The following is a 6,000-nucleotide window of genomic DNA, read 5'->3' as shown; positions in this document are numbered from 1 at the left end:
GTGCCTCTTTGTACAAAAGTACAATCATCGTTTGTTTTGAAAACATTGTCCGCTTGATCTCACTCACTTTTGCATAAAAATTCTTTTTTTTTCTCTCTGATTTTCTCTCAAGGGCCGAACTTTGATTTTCTTTCTCTCTCTCATTTTTCTCGGCCTCTCTCTGTTTTTCACTCTTTTTCTTTTGCTCACTCTCTTTCTTTTGATCACTCTCCTTTTGTAATCTCACTTGATCCTCGTATACTTGCTACGGTGTCAATGGTACAAGAGTGATTGATCGTTGATTAAGTACAAAAGAGTACTTGTTCGTAAAGCCATCATGCTTCACTTGCCTATCGAATTGCCATGGACGCCCTAGCAATAAGTGTCCCGCCTGCATCGGTACTACATCACACAACACTTCATCTTCATATTTACCGATTCGAAATGCAACTAACACTTGCTTGTTCACCCTTATCTCACCACTATCATTTAGCCATTGCAACTTGTACGGTCTAGGATGTTTTATCATGGGCAATCCCAATTTCTCCGCCATAATTGTGCTTGCAACATTAGTACAACTACCACCATCAATAATCACACTACATACCTTGTCTTTAACGTAGCACCTTGTGTGAAAGATGTTCTCCCGCTGTACTTCATCAACTCCTTTTGCTTGCAAGCTCAATGCTCTTCTCGCCACCAATGTCAATGCGTCAGGGGCTAAATATTCCTCATCGGAAACATCCTCCAATGGCGGCATGTTGTCGGTGTCGGAATCTTCATTATCGGTCACAATTTCTCCATTGGCTTGCAACACCATGGCTTGCTTGTTTGGACATTGACTTGCTATGTGGCCCCTGCCTTGACATCTAAAACACTTAATATCACGATTCCTAGAGGTAGAGGCTTCGATTTTACCTTGAGGAACGTGGCTGGTGGTCACGGACTTGGGCTCGGGTTTGGGCGTTTGTGACTTGTCCAGCGGCTTGGCTTGACTCAATTTCCAAGAGGTAGAACTAGAGTTATGGCCTGCACGTGTCCCACTCCCTCTCTTGAGTTGTTGTTCCACTTTGATAGCCATATGCACCATATCTTCCAATTCCACATAATGCTGCATCTCTACCTTATCATGGATCTCCCGGTTTAAGCCAAGTAAAAATCTAGCCATTGTAGCCTCCCGATCTTCCTCTACATTAGCACGGATCATAGCAATCTCCATCTCCTTGTAGTAATCCTCTACGCTTCGACTCCCTTGTCTAAGACCTTGTAGCCTTTTGTACAAATCTCGGTAGTAGTAACTTGGAACGAACCGTTTTCTCATCACTACTTTCATCTCCTCCCATGTGTCTATTGGGCGTTCTCTATTCCGCCTCCTGTTTATCACAAGCTGATCCCACCAAGTAATAGCATATTCAGAAAATTCAATCACAGCTAATTTTACCTTCTTTGTCTCGGAGTAGTTGTGACAATCAAACACGAACTCCATCTTCTTCTCCCATTCAAGATATGCCTCAGGATCAGATCTACCTTGAAAGGATGGAATCTTCATCTTAATACCACCCAAGTTGTTATCTTCACGATTCCTAGCTTCTCTAAATCTTCCTCCAGGTCTCCTATTGTTAACAATGGAACCCCGATCTTCTTCTTCATCAAAACCAGACCCATAACGCTCTTCATCCTCCTCCCTCGGTGGAACTCTTTCCCTTCTACGAAAATTACGACCGTTTTGTGGTTGCTCCTCACGTCTATTCTCCATCTGATCTATCCGTTCGTGAACCTGCTCCATCTCCATCTTCATCACTCGCCTCATCTCACTCATCATGGCCTCCATAAACATTTTCGGATCGGCCAATTTTGTATCACCTTCGACAATGCTCTTACCACTATCGTGAGACATGATTGCTGCAAAACAAAGGTTAGAAAGAAAAAAAGATCCTCACGAATCACTTCCTTACGTGTTTACACTCAAGAAGGTGGATCACTCTCCACTCGTGTTTCACTCAAAATAATATGGCTTTTACCCTCTGATGTTCTCACCACTCTTGCCTTTTTCCACTCGATAATTCTCTCTTAGTTCTTTTGAAACTAAACAAACAACTCAAAATTTCCAGCAACAATTCACCCAGAACTACTCAAGGAATTTCAGATTTGAATACAAGGAATATAGAAATTTTCAGATTAGAAATAGAAGGAATATGACAGTTTGGAATTTTGGAAGCACAGAATAATGAATTTTTATTTTTATTTTTTTATTTTTGGACTTTTTGGACTTTTTTTTTTTTTTTGTCCGCAACTTTCTTTTTTTTTTTTTTTTTTTTCTAGTCACAAGCAGCAATAATAATTGTAATTGCCAAAAACGATTGATCAAATTTCAACAAGCACATGAAACTATACAAAGGACAATTGAAAGCGACGTGTAAATCAAAGATGGAAGTTGCAGATATGGAAAGAAAATCTAAATCTTGAAATTATTGATCTGAAAATTAAAGCAAAGATTCGCGTAATCAATTAAGAATGGAATTCAAATCTGAAAAATTAAAGCAAAGATTCGCGAAAATTACAAATCTGAATTTTGACACGATTTTTGTTTTTTGATGATTAGCAATTGGCTTTTAAGAATAATGAAATAAAATTTCAAAATAGTGATGTGAAGGGATATGCAAACCTGAACTAGAAACTGAGCTCTGATACCAAATGATGTGAACCCCGTCAAGAATAACGAGACCCAACAACGAAAGGGAACCCAAGACCGTTCTAAGGACAGATTCGAATGGAAAAACCTCGACCCGTTGTTTATGACAAACAAGAACCTCGGTATAAGGAAGACGCCACAAACGGTGGTGGAAATTCCGTTTGATAAGTCGAGATGAACGCCACGGGAAATCCCTATAAGTTCGAGTAGTTCTTCAAAGAACCAAAGAGAATAAAACCTCACAAGTTTTATGAATCATCAATGTCTCCTCGATTACATGGTAGGTACACCTATTTATACAAGAAAATTACTTGCGGAGAAAGTAGTTCTAATCCTAATAAGTAAACAAATCAATTCCTAGCAAGGAAAGAAAATAAAGTCCAAATCAATTCCTAGCAAGGAAAGAAAATAAATAAAGATCTTAGGTAGGTAAAGAAAATAAGTCTTGCAATCCGATCCTTCTAAATTAACGAACAATCTCAGCAGTTCTTAGCCTTGACCGGATCCTTCTAGAACTTGAACCAAGGTGACAATTCTTTGTTGCCCACGTGGATCATGCTCAATGGGCCTCCCCGAATTTGCTTGAGCCCATAACTCTTGGATGAGTCCGTTGAGCACATCCTTGAACTTCTTTGCTCGTGCTCTCGTAACCGGCCCAATTGGTACTTGAATGAGATCCTTCAAAGCGGTTCCTTGATCTCCATCACCGACAATGATGGGCAAGTCTGTGCTAAGTGCATGGGACTAGCACAGATGGAACAGCAGTCAACATGGAATGCATTGGCAGCATTTATGGACTTGCTAACAACTAGGGCTTCGACCTTTTTGGTAAGGGCATCTATCTTCATTTTTAATTCTACATCCTCTTTAACCTCGTAGATGCCTCCCTTCTTCTGAATGCGAGCAACTTTATCTTGACAGCTTGAAAAATCCCACTGCTGGGAATTGTCGGATAACTGATCTAAGGTCCTATACGCCTCCTCTCCAGTCAAACTCATAAATGCGCCTCCGTTCATCGACTCGATCATGCTACGGTTGGATTGAGTTAATCCTTGATAGAAAAATTGCACGAGTCTCCACTTCTCGTATCCATGTGGAGGGCACTTAATCAACATATCTTGAAATCTCTCCCAACTCTCAGAAAATTTCTCATCTTCTTCTTGAGTAAATGAGCTTATCTCCTTCCTACACTCATTGACTTTGGACATGGGGAAGAATTTGTTGTAAAACTTGTTTAGCAAGTTCTCCCAAGAAGTGATGGAATCAGGCATGTTTGAATCCAACCATGCTTTGGCTCTATCATCGAGTGAGAAAGGAAATAGCCTAAGATGCACAGACTCTTCAGAAAAATTTTGAAATTTGAAGGTGACACAGATGTCTTTGAATTTCTTCACATGGCTGTAAGGATTTTCGAGGTCCAAGCCATGGAATGCGGGTAGGAGTTGGATGACATGGGGCTTAAGGTCAAAGTGAGTGGCATTGGTTGGGAGTAACACTATATATGAAGGAGAATTTGTTGCAACGGGTGCAAACAAATCCCTATGTGTCCTAGTATGATCGACATTTTCTCCCCGATTCCTGTCATTCTCACCCGCATGCATGTTATCTCCCATTTCAACAGAATTTCTAAGCCTTCTCCTAAGAGTTTTTTCAATCTCGGGATCTAAAGATGTCAAGTCTAGATTCAAAGATCTTCTACCAAGCATACACCAACGTACAAACAATTATTTAACCAAAAAGACAAACAAAATAAATAAAGAGAAGAAATTGCAAATGGGGGACAAAATTCTCCAAGGTGCAATCTAGGTTAGTTCCCAGGTAGGTGAGGGGGGTCACACTGGACACACTTAAATCCCAAGACCTTTCCTTGCCAGAATTCACCTTGTCATTGCCCTTAGATAGCTAAGTAGACCCACACTAGCAAAAATGTTTTTTTTTTTTTTTGATGATTAAAAGAAAAATAGCACAAACAAATTAAGAGAAATAAAGACTAACACAAATGCATATAATGACACAAAGGTAGCAACAAGGGCAAAAATTAAAACTTACAAGATTGGACCAAAAAATGTTTTGGCAAAAATTTCTGCTACTGAACTTATCCAAGAGCTGCCTCCTATGTTGAAGTCGATCGATCGAATCCTTGGTCGGTCGATCGAATCTTTGAAACTTTGCAGGACCAGGAACAGAAACAGAAACAGAACAGAAATTCTTTTTTTTTTTTTTTGGCACGAATCAAAAACTAATAGACAGTAATATGAAGAATAAAACTACACAAAAATTTTAATTAAACTAAAATAAACTAAAAGAAATCAGACAAACAACAAAATGATGTAAAACAGAAACAAAATATGAGCAAAATATACTAGAGAAAAGAAATACTTACCTGATTTCGAGCTGCTGCTGTCTGCAGAATGTTCCCTCGATAGAAGTTGTATTCGATCGATCGAATTTTCGCTCGATCGAATTTCTTCTCGATCGATCGACTTTTCGTCTGGTGAATGTTCTCTCGATCGATCGAAATATGACTTGATCGATCGAATTTTCAAGGCACTCAGTAAGTTGCAGCAGCTACAGAAACAAGTCCGGGAGAAACAAAAGAGAAACTTAGAACACAGAACGGAAGCTAAACAACAGAAAAATGAAACAAAAATCTATCTAACTAGTAGAAAAACAAAATCAATCAAACAAAAACCAATTTTTGAACCGATTTCCCTGGCAATGGCGCCAAAAACTTGTTGTGAGTTTTAATGAGTACTCGCAAGCGCACGAATCGTTTGCAATATAATGTGTGCAAGTGCGAGGTCGAATCCACAAGGAAATGGTTAAAAATAAGTGTCTTGTTTAATCAACCTCATTTTAACCTAGTTCCAAAGGTTTGAGGGTTGAACAAGAACAAAAACACTTAGCAAAGAGATGAAGTGAAATATGCAAATAAAAAGGAACTAAGGCTAAGGAATCTACCAAACCAAATCCAACAACTCACACTCTTGGTTTCCACTTGAACACCCAAAGAACATTAAACTTTGGATGTCATTCAAATTTCTTAACCACAAACTCTAGAACCATTAAATGAATCCAATTCAAAGATAAATCACAAAGAGTACCCATTTGAAATCAAATCATCCATTCAATGAACAAATCACAATGGATATCATCATTCAAACCGATAAAACAATGTATCCATCGGTTGAAACACATTAAATGTCCTATATCTACCACCAACCACATTCATTGCAAAAGATAAAGCACTAAATGAATGGAACTTGAACAACAAATATGATATAGCATTAAATGTGCAAGTAGTATAACAAAAGTGTGAGTGTCATCAA

This window comes from Alnus glutinosa, chromosome 3, assembly GCF_958979055.1.
Source record: "Alnus glutinosa chromosome 3, dhAlnGlut1.1, whole genome shotgun sequence".
NCBI classification, from domain to species: Eukaryota; Viridiplantae; Streptophyta; class Magnoliopsida; order Fagales; family Betulaceae; genus Alnus; species Alnus glutinosa.
The sequence above is the reverse complement of the archived record's forward strand: the minus strand, read 5'-3'. Positions refer to the sequence as shown.